This window comes from Amblyraja radiata, chromosome 3 (assembly GCF_010909765.2).
Source record: "Amblyraja radiata isolate CabotCenter1 chromosome 3, sAmbRad1.1.pri, whole genome shotgun sequence".
Classification (NCBI taxonomy): Eukaryota; Metazoa; Chordata; class Chondrichthyes; order Rajiformes; family Rajidae; genus Amblyraja; species Amblyraja radiata.
In genome coordinates, this window is record NC_045958.1 from 116,304,933 (window position 1) to 116,321,829 (window position 16,897).

At 46.4% G+C, this 16,897-nt stretch overlaps 1 long non-coding RNA gene across 1 annotated transcript; it reads right to left on the reverse strand.

The window, feature by feature from the left end:
• Positions 1-3,459: 3,459 nt before the first annotated feature.
• LOC116970729 lies at positions 3,460-16,517 on the reverse strand. The gene is made up of 4 exons (XR_004411294.1): positions 16,213-16,517; positions 7,635-7,640; positions 5,116-5,121; positions 3,460-3,472 (listed from the first exon to the last, which is right to left on the reverse strand). It is a non-coding gene; the product is annotated as an uncharacterized LOC116970729 (long non-coding RNA).
• Between the last annotated feature and the right edge of the window lie 380 nt (positions 16,518-16,897).

Genomic DNA, 16,897 nt, shown 5'->3' on the forward strand with positions numbered 1-16,897 from the left:
CCATCCATATTAACGGGACGGAGGTGGAACGTGTTTCCAGCTTCAGGTTTCTGGGGGTCAACATGTCCGATGACCTCTCTTGGACCCACAATACCTCAACTCTGGTCAAGAAGGCTCACCAGCGTCTCTTCTTCCTGAGGAGACTAAAGAAGGTCCATCTGTCTCCTCAGATTCTGGTGAACTTCTACCGCTGCACCATCCTCACCAACTGTATCACAGTATAGTGTGGCAACTGCTCTGTCTCCGACCGGAAAGCACTGCAGAGGGTGGTGAAAATTGCCCAACGCATCACCGGTTCCTCACTCCCCTCCATTGAGTCTGTCCAAAGCAAGCGTTGTCTGCGAAGGGCGCGCAGCATCGTCAAGGACTGCTCTCACCCCAGCCACAGTCTGTTTACCCTCCTCCCATCCGGGAGGCGCTACAGGTCTCTCTGTTGCCGGACCAGCAGGTCCAGGAACAGCTTCTTCCCTGCGACTGTTACACTACTCAACACTGTACCTCGGTGATTGCCAGTCACCCCCCACCCGGACACTCCTTCCCCCAGAAAAATGGCACTACTATGACTGTATGTACATATATATATTTATTGCTCATTGTTCTATGTTCGCTCTTCTAGGGAGATGCTAACTGCATTTTGTTGTCTCCGTACTGTACACTGCACAATGACAATAAAGTTTGAATCTGAATCTGTTAATTGGCTTCTGTAAATTGTCCCTGGTGTGTTGGATAGAACTATTGCACTGAGTGTGGACTGAGTGGGCCAAATGGCCTGTTTCCATGCTGGTTAATTGGCCCCTGTAAATAGCCCCTCGTGTGTAAGGAGTGCATGCAAACGTGGGACAACGGCGAACTGATGTGAATGGGCAATCGATGGTCAGCGTGGACCTGGTGGGCCGAAGGGCCTGTTTCCATGCTGTATCTTTCAATCAATCCAGTGGCGCAGCAGGTAGTGCAGTTGCGTCACAGGTCCAGCCGCCAGGTGTAACACTGACTTCCGGGAGGTGCGTTTTCAGTAGAAACCCCTTGAAGCACAGCCACAACGGCAGGAGGTCGGGTTGTATTCCCTCAACTGCCTGCACACGGGACAGCAAAGGGAGGAGTATATACGAATAAAAAGCTAAGGATGGGCTGAGAGGTTTGGAAAGCCTTTCAACTCCAGCACCATTGGCAACATGCCACAATGAAATGTGATGAGCTATATTTACCGGCCTTGGTATGTCCACACCTGGAGCATTGCATGTAATTTTAGTTTCCTTATCTAAAAAGTCATAGTTGGAACGCAATGAAGGAATCACAAGACTGGTTTCATGGTTGACAGGTTTGCTGAATGAGGAAGGGTTGTGTACACTCCTGGAGTCACACGGCACGGAAGCAGGCTTTCTTTAGGGGCCAGGTTTATTATTGTCACAGTGAAAAGAATTTGTTTTTGCATGCTATCCAAACTGCTCAGATATACTATACACAGATGCAATCAGTTCAAACTCAAGTACAACCAACAGAGCGAAGGGGGAGATAGAGTGCGGAGTACAGTTGCTATCAAACTGTACAACTACCCCCCCTTCTGTCGTGGGGTAGACTGACTTCCCTTCCCCCCCCCCACCCAATCTTTGCACATCCCCAAATTGCACATTCCACTCATCACTTTAGTTTCATGTTTCATGCAGCTTGTGTTTTTGTAGCAGTTGGCAACCAATTTCCCTCCTGGGATAAATAAAGTTCTACTATATCGTATCTATTGTATCGAATATAGTTCTCAGCATTGTAGCACATTGGTTCCTTAGACTATGTCCAATATCCTCAATGGGGTAGAGGTGAATCGAACAGTATCCAAGGGAAAAAGGATGGGTTACAATCTCTGGAGAAAAAGGATGGATGACGTTTCGGGTCAGGACCCTCCTTCAGACTCTTTCCTTTTCCTCCAGAGATGCTGCCTGACCCGCTGAGTTTCTCCAACACTTTGTGTCTACCTTCGGTGTAAACTAGCATCTGCAGTTCCTTTCTGCACAAGGGAACCAAGGGATATGTTGAGCCTTTTGGAAATGGTACTGAACTAGAATATCATCTAGGATCTGAATTAGTTTAGTTCAGTTTAGTTTAGTTTAGTTTAGTTTAGTTTAGTTTAGAGATACAGCGCGGAAACAGGCCCTTCAGTCCACCGGGTCCGTGCCGACCAGTGACCCCCCCCACATTAACACCACCCTAATAATAATAATAATGGATGGGATTTATATAGCGCCTTTCTAATACTCAAGGCGCTTTACATCGCATTATTCATTCACTCCTCAGTCACACTCGGTGGTGGTAAGCTACTTCTGTAGCCACAGCTGCCCTGGGGCAGACTGACGGAAGCGTGGCTGCCAATCTGCGCCTACGGCCCCTCCGACCACCACCAATCACTCACACACATTCACACACAGGCAAAGGTGGGTGAAGTGTCTTGCCCAAGGACACAACGACAGTATGCACTCCAAGCGGGATTCGAACCGGCTACCTTCCGGTCGCCAGCCGAACACTTAGCCCATTGTGCCATCTGTCGTCCCGACACCCACTCGGGACAATTTTTACATTTACCAAGCTAATTAACCTACAAACCTGTACGACTTTGGAGCGTGGAAGGAAACCGAAGATCTCGGAGAAAAACCCAAGCAGGTCACGGGGAGACGTACAAACTCCGTACAGACAGAACCCCTAGTCGGGATCGAACCCTGCTCTCCGGCGCAGCATTCGCTGTAAGGCGACAACTCTACCGCTTTGCCACCGTGCCCGCCCAATTAATGGTGGAACCTGTTCAAAGGGTCTGCCTTCCTGGATCCTCCGGCCCATCACCCACATGCCTCTACGGATTTCTTCTCTGTTGTTCACCTTTCCCAACTCCTGCCCCACCTGGTGCCATATGCCCCTCATCCCTCCCTTATCTGGCTCCACCTATCACCTACCGGCCTCCATCTCTACGTCCTCCCCCTCTCCTCCCCTCCACCAGGCTCAACCTGTCTATGTTTAGTTATACGTTTCCACCGATCACCAACCTGTCTCTGTATCAGCATTCAATCCTCCCCTTCCTGAAGCTGGCTCCATCCACCCATTATTCCTTCCTTCCTTCATCCGGGGTTCCACTTATCACCTTCCAGCCCCTCTCTCACCCATCCCTCTCGCTCCTATACAATTGGCCAACTTCCCTCCGCATTCTCAGTCCCGATTCACGGCCACAACCGGAAATGTCGCGTGTCCTTTGCCTTCACAGATCCTGCTCCATCTGCTGAGTTTTTCCAGCATCTGCAGTCTCCTGTGCCTCCGAGAGTTCAGATGATATTCTCCTGCTCCTATACCTTGCACTTACATTTGCATCGTATTCCCTGCTCCCTCCCCCAGCGTTAACTTAGCTCCTGCAACAGAATATAGAGGATAACCTATTAAGATGTCAAGACAACACAAGGTTATTGTCATCTGCACAACGCCACCACATCTTCTTCAGCTAGCCTTGGCAGCCTTAATGGTACCTTCCTTGAAGCTTGAAGATGGCCAATTAATTATAGAGTCAATAGACAATAGACAATAGGTGCAGGAGTAGGCCATTCGGCCCTTCGAGCCAGCACCGCCATTCAGTGTGATCATGGCTGATCATCCACAATCAGTACCCCGTTCCTGCCTTCTCCCCATATCCCTTGACTCTGCTATCTTTAAGACTCATAGTGTCATACTGTTTGGAAACTGGCCCTTCGGCCGAACTTACCCACGACGGCCAACATGTCCCGTCTACACTAGTCCCACCTGCCTGCGTTTGGTCCACATCCCTCTAAACCTATCCTATCCATGTACGTGTCTAGATGTTTCTTAAGCTTTGCGATAGTCCCTGTCTCATCTACCACCTCTGGCAGCTCAAACGCAGGCAGATGGGACTAGTGTAGATGGGGCACGTTGGTCGGTGTGGGACAAAGGGCCTGTTTCCATGCTTTTTTACTCTTTGACTCGATCTGCCAGGAAGGGTGAGAAATTGAATGTCTAATCTTGTCAATTGGCAGGACCACTGCAAGTGGCTGCGAGCGATTTGAAATGATTCCACAGTGGGCCAGAAGTGAAGGCAGCGAGACTCCCGGAGCAGGCCAGCTGGGAGAATGTGACTGATGTGTTTCACTGTGCATCTCCTCCAGCTTTGTCCAAAGGGATGCTTCCACTCACATCTGCAACCGTCTCCTGGTTAAACTCTGTCAGAGGTGATTGCAAGGTGTTTTGTGTTGATAGGCGAGTCTGCACAAGGACCTTGGATTCCGTCTGACATCTGTGGCGACCCTGGCAGGGAAATGCTGCCAGCGATCCCACTGTGAAGATTGCAGTGACGTTGCCGTTTCCCGCAGAGCCCAAACGAGCAAAATAACCTTCTTCTCCGATCTCACGTGGTTGGCAGGAGAACAGTGTGAGTGCGCAATGTCTGAAGGCTGGAGCCTGCTGAGCCAGCTGAAACATTATTGTCTACAATTTGGCAGGCGTAGCAGTCCTAGCCCACAGCAAAGGCACACATTCCTCGCATCCTCTTGACTCAGTTCAGAATTCTCCATTGAAAATTGGACAGCCATACCTGTTCAGCAACGTTGATCCATGTCGCCATTTAGTACAGTTTAGTTTAGTATAGAGATAATACACAGAAACAGGCCCTTCGGCCCACCGATTCCACACCGACCAGTGGCCCCCGTACACCAACACTAACCTACACGCTAGGGACAAGTTACAATTCTTATCTAAGCCAATTAAACCTACAAACCTGTACGCCTTTGGAGTGTGGGAGGAAATCAGAGTTCCTGGAGAAAAACCACGCAGTCACGGGGAGAATGGTACAGAGAGCACCCATAGTCAGGATTGAACCTGGGTCACTGGCACTGGTCTGTATCCAGTATGCAGTATCAAAAGAAATTCCTGAGAAAATGTTTGCAATCATTTGGATTCATTCGTTATTTCTTCGGCCTCAAAGAGTATTAGTAGAAGATAAATTGTACACACAATAGAACAACAAAGCCAATCTAAGCGTGGGCTGCCAAGACATTACAGAATGATGCACGTCAGAAAGACAATCAGCCCTGTTTTTTTGTAGAAGCAAAGAACTGCAGATGCTGGTTAATACACAAAGTGCTGGAGTAACTGAGCGGCTCAGGCAGCATCTCTGAGGAACATGGATAGGTGCTGTCTCGGGTCGAGACCCTTCTTCAGACTCAGATGACGCTTCGGGTCGAAACGTTTCTTCGGACCTGCTTCGACCCCATATTTATGAATTTTTGAAATAAGTCTCCTCCCAATCTTTTCTCATAGTTCCACAAATCTTTTTTTTGATTCAATAGGATATCCAATCCCTTTCAAAAGTTAGCAGCTAATCCATTTTTACCATTCTTTTAGGTCGAACATGCTGAACGTTGAGAATTCACATCTTTGCTAAAAAAAAAAGTCGGGGAGACAATTTAAAGCTCCAAATCATTTGTGCGGTGAAAGGATGCAAGCCATGTTATCGCCAACATTTCTTGGCACAGTCTACGGTGTGTCAAATTAAAACCTTATGGTTCTTTGTCAGTGAATGTTTGGATGGTTGCTATCATTCAGTGGTTTGCTTCAGGGTTCAATAATTTATCAGCGACTGCATGTGTGTGCCACTGTGTTTTGGTGTGTGTCTAGATAACATGCTGTGGCTCCAGGCTCCATAGCAACGGCAATTAATCATTTTATTTAAATGCTGCTGACAGTCAATTGTTTTTGCTGGAAATTGCCTATAAGCTGATCATCTGACAGTCCAGAGGGAGAACAATGAACCGTGATCTTTGCGCAGAGACATTATTCAGAGTTGCCAAAACCAAGACCCGGCCAAACACAAGTAATTGCTGAACTTACATTCCTCTTAAACAACAGATGCCCAACACAAACCATCGGTCAGCTAATGCTTCTGAACGCAATAATGTTTTGCATTTTTTTTGCCTGCAGGTCAGAAGCTGCAGAAAATAATAGGTTAATGATTGTGTTGGATTTCACGAGCTGCTAATCTATCAATAATTCCACTGGAGGCCCGGTGGAATTATTGCAGTCTATTATTATTTCACTGTGCCATGCATACATGACAATAAAGAACTATTGAACCATTGAACTCAGCATGCCAGGCAGCATCTGTCAAGGGATCTTGCTCAAGATAGGGCAGCACGGTGGCACAGCGGTAGAGTTGCTGTCATGCAGCCCCACAGACCCGGGTTCAATCCCGACTATGGGTGCTGTCTGAACGGAGTTTGCACGTTCTCCCCGTGACCGCGTGGGTTTTCCCCGGGTGCTCCTGTTTCCTCCCACACTCCTAAGAAGTACAGTTTGTAGGTTGATTGTGTGTCGGTTAAAAAAAAAATTTTTTATTACGATCCGTTTCAGGACTGGGTGAATGGTGGTCCAAGTAAAACAAATAGCTATCTCTCCTTTATTCTTCTGCTTACTACCTCTGCTTCTTTTCTCTTCATTTTCTTTCTTTTCTCATTTTTCTTTTCTCACTTTCTGATATCACACACTTCTCTATTTCTTTTCTATTCTTTTTCTGTCTCCTTTTTATTGTTAAAACAAAAATAATAAGAAGCTGTACATGAATTGTAACATGCCAATATACACTAGGTACCTATGGTACCATATTATTGTACTTACTTCTAATAAAAATTAAAATTAAAATTCTTAATTGTCCCCAGCCTGTGGTGCTCGTGTACAGGGATCACTGGTCAGCATGGACTCAGTGGGCCACAGGGTGTATCACTAAACTAAACTAAATTCCACCATCTGCAGTTTCTTGCTTCTCCATTAACTATATGTACTTATAGGGACATAGAAACATAAAAAATTGGTGCAGGAGGAGGCCATTCGGCCCTTCGAGCCAGCACCGCCATTCATTGTGATCATGGCTGATCGTCCCCTATCAGTAACCCTTGCCTGCCTTCTCCCCATATCCCTTGATTCCGCTTGCCCTGAGAGCTCTATCTAACTTGTAACCTGTAACAACATTTAAAAGACATTTGGACGGAAACATGGATAGAAAAGGCTGAGTGGGATATGGGCCAAACACGGACTAGTGTAGATGGGACATCTTGGTCTGCGTGGACAAGTTGGGTTGAAGGGCCTGCTTCTGTGCTGAATGGCTCTGTGGCTATTAGAATCTATGTCTATGTATCTATTAAAAATCTTATGATACATTACCAAAAGAAAATTAAAAAATTGGTTTTTTTTAGTGACGGACTCCTTTTCGGTTCGGCTTCAAGGGGGTGAGGTTACAACCTTTGGGATGAGCGAGTGTATGGTTTTGTGAGCAAGCATGTGGAGTTGATGTTGCAATCAGCCCCACATATATTATACTTCCAATAATGGAGCAGCTTCAAATGGCCAAGCGGCCTACTCCTGCTCTTTAATCCATACGTTTGTACGTGTGTAGAGCATCTATGGAAAAGTCCAATAGCACTTTTTGTGCGGCACGGTGGCGCAGCGGTAGATTTGTTGCCTAATGCCCCCTGTCCCACTTCGGAAACCTGAACGGAAACCTCTGGAGACTATGCGCCCCACCCAAGGTTTCCGTGCGGTTTCCGGAGGTTGCAGGTGGTTGCCGGAGGTTGCAGGTAGTGGAAGCAGGTAGGGAGACTGACAAAGACCTCCGGGAACCGCACGGAAACCGCACGGAAACCTTGGGTGGGGCGCAAAGTCGCCAGAGGTTTCCGTTCAGGTTTCCTAAGTGGGACAGGGGCATTACAGCGCCAAACACCCAGGTTCAATCCTGACTACCGGTGCTGCCTTGATGGAATTTGTGCCCCAAAGGCCAGTATGATTGTGCATCAGCTAATCTCATACCCGGGGCTGCCGCAGTGCTGTTGAATTCAGTGGGTTACAATTCAATAGTAAGGAAGTATAGTAAGCACAGATCGTTCATGTGGAATATTGTAGAAAACAAACAGTGTAAGTTATCGTAGATGAGAGAACGGGATTGAGGAATTCCTCTGGGACCGGACTATTATGAAGTTAGGCACAACATGCTGGAGTAACTCAGCGGGCCAGGCAGCATCTCTGGAGAGAAGGAATGGGCGAGTTAAAGTTGAACAGAAGGAGAGGGGGAGGACAATGGCTGATAAAAACAAGGCTCTACATTAACAAATGTAAACAAGCTGGAGGCAGGAATGGCCAAAGTGTAGATCTCGAGGGGATTCGTGCATGGCGGGACGTTGAGAACAAGAGGGATTGGCTGCAGGGGATATACCCAACTGAGCAGCTTTAGAGCCAGCGCGGTGAGAAGCTGTTGTTCAGCGGAGGGGATGTGTGAAAGGGAGGTTGCCCTGACAAGACTGGACTAATCTGATAATGAGCGGCACCACAAACGTGCTTTTGTGTTGCAAGTTTTATATATCTGCAGTGAAGCGTGTTAGCATTGCCATGGGAGAGGGTTACCCATGAGGCAACGCGCAGACTGAGGGCTTATCAGCTGACTGACCACAAAGGGCAGGACCAGTACAAATCTAGGCTGAATTGCTTTGGGTGAAAACGCCATCAGAATTGCAACCTCTTGAGGTATTTTCAAAAGAATGGGTTAACTGTTCGAAGATTTTGAACTCGCATTTATGAAATTATTCCACTGATTGTCTTCCCAGACTTGCACAACAAGTTTGGTTTAGAGATACAACGCAGAAACAGGTCCTTCGGCCCACCGCGTCCGCACCGACCAGTGATCCCCGCACATTAACATTACCCTACACATACCAGGGGCAATTTACATTTATACCCAGACAATTAACCTGCAAACCTGTACATCTTTGGAGTGTGGCAGGAAACCGAAAATCGCGGAGAAAACCCAAGGGATCACGAGGAGAACCTACAAACTAAGTAGAGACAGCGAGAATAGTCGGGATCGAACCCGGGTCTCTGAATCTGTAAGCGCTGTAAGGCAGCAACTCTACTGCTGCACCAAGTTCTGGACCCCATCCTGGAGAGAATATAATGATCACTTATTACTATTACTGACAAACATAACTGTTTAAGATTACGTTAGTTTAGAGATACAGCATGAAAATGGGCCCTTCGGTTAAGTTATCCCACTTTCTCGTCTAGATCCTACACATTCAATAGACAATAGACAATAGGTGCAGGAGTAGGCCATTCAGCCCTTCGAGCCAGCACCGCCATTCAATGTGATCATGGCTGATCATCCCCAATCAGTTCTTGACTTCTCCCCATATCCCCTGACCACTATCTTTAACTCTATCTAGCTCTCTCTTGAAAGTATCCAGAGAACCTGCCTCCACCGCCCTCTGAGGCAGAGAATTCCACAGACTCACCACTCTCTGTGAGAAAAAGTGTTTCCTCGTCTCCGTTCTAAATGGCTTACTCCTTATTCTTAAACTGTGGCCCCTGGTTCTGGAATCCCCCAACATCGTGAACATGTTTCCCGCCTCCAGTGTGTCCAAACCATTAATAATCATATGTTTCAACAAGATATCCCCTCATCCTTCCAAACTCCAGAGTGTACAAGCCCAGCCGCTCCATTCTCTCAGCATATGACAGTCCCGCCATCCTTGGAATTAACCTTGTAAACCTATGCTGCACTCCCTCAATAGCAGGCATGTCCTTCCTCAAATTAGCGGACCAAAACTGCACACAATACTCCAGGTTTGGTCTCACTTGGGCCCTATACAAATGCAGAAGGACCTATTTGCTTCTATACACAACTCCTCTTGTTATTAAGGCCAATTATTCACTTTCTTTTCTGCCTGCTGTACCTGCATGCTTACTTTCATTGACTGATGAACAAGGACCCCCAGATCCCGTTGTACTTCCCCTTTTCCCAACCATTTAGATAGTAATCTGCTTCCTGACCTCACATTTATCCACATTAAACTGCATCTGCCATGCATCTGCCCACTCACCCAACCTGTCCAAGTCACCCTGCATTCTCATAGCATCCTCCTCACAGTTCACACTGCCACCCAGGTATGTGTCATCTGCAAATTTGCTAATGTTACTTTGAATCCCTTGCAGAACATTCGGACAACTTTGTGTGTGCATGTGCGTGTGCGTGTACACATTCGGAAATTTTACAGAAGCCAGTTAACCTACAAATAAAGTGTCAATGGAATGGGGGAGGAAACTAGAGCACCCAGTGGTCACAGGGGGAACGTGCAAACTCCACATAGACAGCAGCCGAGGTCAGGATTGATCGCGGGTCTCCGGGGCCGTGAGGCAGTGGCACTACCAGCTGCACCACCCTAATTTATGAAATGACTACACTGATTTTCTTCTCAAACTTGAACACCAAGTTGACTCGAGTTCTGGACCTCAACCTGGAGATAATATCAGATCAGGTGAATGACCACAGTCTTTTCTCCCAGGGTAGAGGAGCATAAAATTAGAGGGCATAGATTTAAGGTGAGAGGGGAAAGGTTTAACGGGAACCTGAGGGGAAACTTTTTCCACACAGAGGGGAGAGGGGGGGGGGGGGGGAAGGGGGTGTGGCCAGGGTGTGATCCATCCTAGCCTTGCCTTCTTACACACTGTATAACTCCATGACTTGTATTCTGCAAGGGAACCATTGGAAGATGTAACTGATTTCAATGTGCTAGGAAATTGCAGGGTGGAACAAATACAATTCTTGCTGCTGTAAAATGCATGTGTGTGGAGTAGCGAGAGTTGTGATGCTTTTATGGTAAATTGACCTCGGTCACTACCTCACTAACTTCTTAAATGATTTGATCACGGCAAAAGTCATGGGTTGCTGTCTCGTTACACAGAAATTGTTCCGGGTATTTGGCTGCTTCAGTGGCCATGGTAATTCTGTGTGTGTTACCTTGTAGCTGTTATCAGGCAACTGAACCATCCTACCAACAACTAGAGAGCAGTCCTGAGCTACTATCTACCTCATTGGAGATCCTTAGAATCGGACTTTACTGGCTTTACCATACACTCAATGTTATTCACGTTATTCCCTTTAACATGAATCTGTACACTGCGAATGGATCGATTGTAATCATTGTCTTTCCGCTGACTGGTTAGCACGCAACAAAAGCTTTTCACTGTACATCGATGCACGTGACAATAAACTAAACTAAACCTATATTTTATTCTAACAATCCGTGCATGTTCAGTTGGAAACATAGAAACATATAAAATAGGTGCAGGAGTAGGCCATTCGGCCCTTCAAGCCAGCACTGCCATTCAATGTGATCATGGCTGATTATCCCCGTTCCTGCCTTCTCCCTATATCCCTTGATTCCGCTAGCCCTAAGAGCTCTATCTAACTCTATTTTGAATGCATCCAGTGAATCAGCCTCCATTGCCTTCTGAGGCAGAGAATTCCACAAATTTACAACTCTCTGGGTGAAAAAGTTTTTCCTCATCTCAGTTCGAAATAGCCTAACCCTTATTCTTAAATTGTGGCCCCTGGTTCTGGACTCCCCCAACATCGGGAACATGGTTCCTGCATCTAGCTTGTCCAATCCCGTAATAATTTTATATGTTTCTATAAGATCCACTCTCATCATTCAAAATTCCAGTGAATACAAGCCCAATCGATCCATTCTTTCATCATATAACAGTCCCGCCATCCCGGGAATTAACCTGATGAACCTTCGCTGCACTCCTTCAATAGGAAGAATTTCCTTCCTCAAATTAGGAGACCAAAACTGCACACAGTACCCCAGGTGTGGTCTCACCAGGGCCCTGTACAACTGCAGAAGGACCTCTTTGCTCCTATACTCAAATCCTCTCATTATGAAGGCCAACATGCCATTAGCTTTCTTCACTGCCTGCTGTACCTGCTTGCTTACATGCAGTGACGGAAATACAAGGACAACCAGGTCTCGATGCACTTCCCCTTTTCACCTTTCAGATAATAATCTGCCTTCTTTTTCTTGCCATCATAGTGGATACCCTCACATTTATCCACATTATAACTGCATCTGCCATGCATCTGCCCACTCACCCTATCTATCCAAGTCACCCTGCATCCTCATAGCATCCTCTTCACAGTTCACACTGCCACCCAGCTTTGCGTCATCTGCAAATTTGCTAATGTTACTTTTAATTCCTTCATCTAAGTCGTTAATATATATTGTAAATAGCTGCAGTTCTAGCACCGAGCCTTGCGGCACCCCACTAGTCACTGACTGCCATTTTGAAAGGGACCTGTTAATTCCGACTGTTTCCTGTCTGCTAATCAATTTTCTATCCATGTCAATATCCTACCCCAATACCATGTGCTCTAATTTTGACCACTAATCTCCTGTGTGGGACCTTATCAAAGGCTTTCCGAAAGTCCAGGTACACTACATCCACCGGCTCTCCCTTGTCCATTTTACTTGTTACGTCCTCAAAAAATTCCAGAAAATTAGTCAAGCAAGATTTCCCCTTCATAAATCCAGAGAAAAGAATTTAGTTTAGAGATACAGTATGGGAACAGTCCAATCTGCCCATCGAGTCCACACAGACCATTGATCACTCGTTCTGTGCTATCCCACTTTCTCACTTGCTCTCTGCACACTTAGGAACAATTTACAGAAGCCAATTAATTTACAAATCGGAGCAACCCGGAGGAAACTCACGCAGTCACAGGGAGAATGAGCAAACTCCACATAGACAGCAACCGAGGACAGGATCGAACTCGGGTCTCTGGCGCTGAGGTGTAGCTGCTCTGAAAGCAGTAGCACTGTGCCACCGTGCCATCAATGCAGCTACAGATCCCCTGTCAACATAAGTTTGATTCTAAACACTGCTTCGGTACATATGTTCACAGGTTCTAGGAGCAGAATTAGGCCATTCGGCCCATCAAGTCTACTTCACTATTCAATCATGGCTGACCTATCCTTCGCTACCCCATTCTCCTGCCTTCCCCCCATAACCCCTGACCCCCGTAGGAGCTACCTTGTATTTCAACACTATCTTGTTGGTGCTTGTGCCTACTAGATAATGAAATTAAATATCACTCTGTAGCTATGTGAATGACTGCAGGACCATTTAATTAGTGTATTAGCCATAATTGGAGAGTGAGGAGATTGCAGCTCTGTGTATTTCTGTCAGTGGAGCATTCCAGACATCATCATGGCATTCACATTTAAAGATGGCCCTCGATTCACTTTATGTAGAGCAAAAGTCATCATCCTGTGACTGGGCTATTCTCCAGCAGGGACTGGTGTCTTTCCCGTACAGCACTCGCCACAGGCCTCAGGCCACAGGAGCTGAGCCGTGGAGCCCTCACGGAGTGCAACAGGGCGGAACCAACTCTCTGGCTGGCAAATTACCTGGTGCAATGAATGGGAGAAATTAACTGTCCAGGCAACGAGGTGGGTAGAGGGTGGGTGTGCGTGTGTGGTGTACATGTGTATGCATGTGTGCGTGCGTGTGTGTGTGTGTGTGTGTGTGTGGTGTACATGTGTATGCATGTGTGCGTGTGTGCGTGTGTGTGTGTGTGGTGTACATGTGTATGCATGTATGTGTGTGCAAGTGGGTGTGTCTTTTTGGTGTGCGCTCGTGTGTTATACATGTGTATGCGTGTTTGTGGTGTGCGTATATGCAAGTTGGAGTGTCTGGCGTGTGTGTGTGTGTGTGTGTGTGTGTGTGTGTGTGTGTGCGTGTGCGTGTGCGTGTGTGTGTGTGTGTGTGTGTGTGTGTGTGTGTGTGTGTGTGTGTGTGTGTGTGATGTACGTGTGGGGTATGCATGTGCGTTTGTTCAATTTTTTACTTTAAAAAATATGATGCATTCATTTTATTTTTGCAGTTAGTCCTTAGGAATTGTAAATGTGACGTTCAAACTGTTTATACATTTCAATCATAAGACAACTTAGATGGGTGGGGATGCAGAAGGCCTGGCTGTGCTGACTCGTTCAGAAGTACAGGCCTACAGCACCATAATGGAGGCACAAGACCAAGACCACTGCAAAGCTGGTTAATCTCCACATTTATCTGTGCAAATCCACCATTGCATTTAACTGAAGGTACACAAAATTGCTGGGGAAACTCAGCGGGTGCAGCAGCATCTATGGAGCGAAGGAAATAGGCGACGTTTCGGGCCGAAACCCTTCTTCAGCTGATTTAGTTTACACTGTGAGATTGACATTCTGTGTTTATCTCCAGTTGAATGGCGAAGTTATTATTGGGGAAGTTATATATACAGGGAAGAAGGGTCTTGACCCGAAACGTCACCCATTCCTTCTCTCCAGAGAGGCTGCCTGCTCCTGCTGAGTTACTCCAGCTTTTTGTGTCTATCGTTTGGTTTAAACCAGCATCTGCAGTTCCTTGCCACACAAGTTATCATTTTCAGTCTCTGAGCTAACATACTCTCACCAATAATTCCAATCCCATGGGTCATTGTCCCAGTTCACAAGCTCCGCACCCCACCTGGGGCTGTGCTGGGCTTTCCACCCACAAATGGCATCACAAAGATCATCCGCTTTCACCATCACAATCCTGACCCTGCTCCTCCAACCAACCAGCTACTACTGAACCCTGCTTCTGTCAGCTCCAGGCATAGATCGCCCAACGTTCACCAATGCACTTGCCCCATTCCAATACTCTTGAAATTTCAAAACTCTGCTTACGGCTCGCCCTGTCCCACCTGCCATTCCATCGAGTTCCCACCCATCCATGCAAGCACCCACTTCCCATCTTAAGGATCCAAAGTCGGCCCAGGACGGCACGGTGGCGCAGCGGCTGAGTTGCTGCCTTACAGCGCCAGAGACCCGGGGTCAATCCTGACTATGGAAGCTGTCTGTACGGAGTTTGTACGGTCTCCCTATGACTGCGTGGGTTATCTCCGGGATATCCGGTTTCCTCCCACACTCCAAAGATGTACAGGTTTGTAGGTTAATTGGCTTCGGTAAAAATTGTAAATTGTCCCTAGTGTGTGTAGCACAGTGTAAGTGTGTGGGGATTGTTGGTCGGCACGGACTCAGTGGGCCGAAGGGCCTGTTTCCATGCTGTATCTCTGAACTAAACTAAGCTATATCCAGTCTTCAACATATTTGTCTTGTTCAAATATTCCAATCCCACACTGGTTATCATTGGCATTAAACGTTTTACAGTAGCTACTTTGGGAATATTGCAACATGTTTTGTTATAACAGATAAGTGTAGATTCTATTCTTCTAAAAGTTTTGATTCGTTTTGAAAAAGTTTGGAAATGTACGTTTTTGTTACTTTAAAGCTGAAGACGATGATTTCAGTGAAGCTCCTGTGCCAAGATGTGAGTTTTAATTCAGCTGAGGCGATTTAAATGGAGAACTGCAGGTGCTGGTTTCAACAACAAAAAAACACCAAGTGCTGGAGTAACTCAACAGGTCAGACAGCATCTGATGGAAAAAAAAATGAATACAGCTTCTGATTTCTTTATATGAATTACAATTAGTTTGTATTTATTTAACCTCATTTCTTGTGTGTCAGGCTTGCCCACAAGTCAGCTAAAACATTCACCCAGGAAGAGCCTCTAGGCTGTAGGAACTGATTTATTTTCTTAATTGCAGCTCCTGCCTTTCCCTCAAGCATCCTGGCTTGGCTTGTGACAGGAATCATAAATAAATATCAGCATATAACATCAAATATGTGTTGGCAGCACAAAACCATTAATACGAGTCAAAGAAAACACACCGACAATTGATTTCCTTTCACTTGCTCTCTCTTCCATTGCTAAGGCCGATAGCCCGGTTGGTAGGAAGCATGTTTGCTGTGGATCGATCAAAAGATTTTACCCAGGAGGTTAAAGAAACTGCCCAATAAAAACTGAAAGAACTGAACGGGGATACGAGTCTGAAGAAAGATCCCTAAAGGGGTGGCGCAGTACTGGGACTGCTGCCTCACAGTGTCAGAGACCCAGTTCGATGCTGACCTTGAGTGCTGTCTATGTGGAGTTTGCACGTTCTCCCTGTGACAGCCTGGGTTTTCTCCAGGTGCTCCGGTTTTCTCCCACACTCCGAAGACGTACAGCGCTGTAGGCTAATTGCCTTAGTAAAATTGGAAATAGTCCCTTGTGCGTGCAGGATAGTGTTGGTGTGCGGAGATCACTGGCCGGCATGGAACTAGTGGGCCGAGGGGCCTGTTTCTTAAACTGTATCTCTAAACTAAACTAAATCTCTACTGGTGATAGATGGTTGGCGTGAACTTGGTGGACTGAAAGGCCTGTTTCCATGCTGTTTATCTAAACCAAACAAAACACAAAATGTAACCCATCCCTGACCTCCAGAGATGCTGCCTGGACCTCCGGTGGCGACGCGAGCAGATGGCTGCTTAATTTCGAGCTCCCGATAGCAAGTTTAAAACTAGCCTCCCTTAATTCACTAATTGCCACATAATTCACAGTATTCTGTTTTGGAATGAGTGGGGGAGCGACAACTAGAAGTCAAAAGAAACGTGACGGGCGAGAAAGAAAGAATTCACCAGAGATGGACAAAGCTCGAAGCTCAAAAGATGACTCTGCAGAAACCGTGCGCTCAATGCTACACAATATCAGTAAGGAAATACATGACTTCAGGACTGAATATAAAGTGGACTTACATAAATTTAAAGAAGTAATCAAAGAAGACATGAAAACCGAACTCAGAGTACTGAAGCAAGAAATTTATCATAAACTTTCTGCAAACTCCAAACAAATCCACGCCCATGAAACTAGACTAAACAAAGCTGAAGCACGAATCGAAGAGGCTGAGACAATTAACATGGCTGTGAAAAATGTGCTGTTTAAATCTATGAAAAAACAGAAAGCCATGCAAGAAAAACTGATTGCTTTGGAAGGACGGTCTAGACGAAATAACATTCGCATCTACGGCGTACCTGAAGAGAAAGAAGGCAAATCTATGTCTGAATTTGTGGAGCAACTTTTAAAAACTGAACTCGTAATAACAACGGACACCAACGTACGGATCCAGCGCGCGCACAGAGCTTTG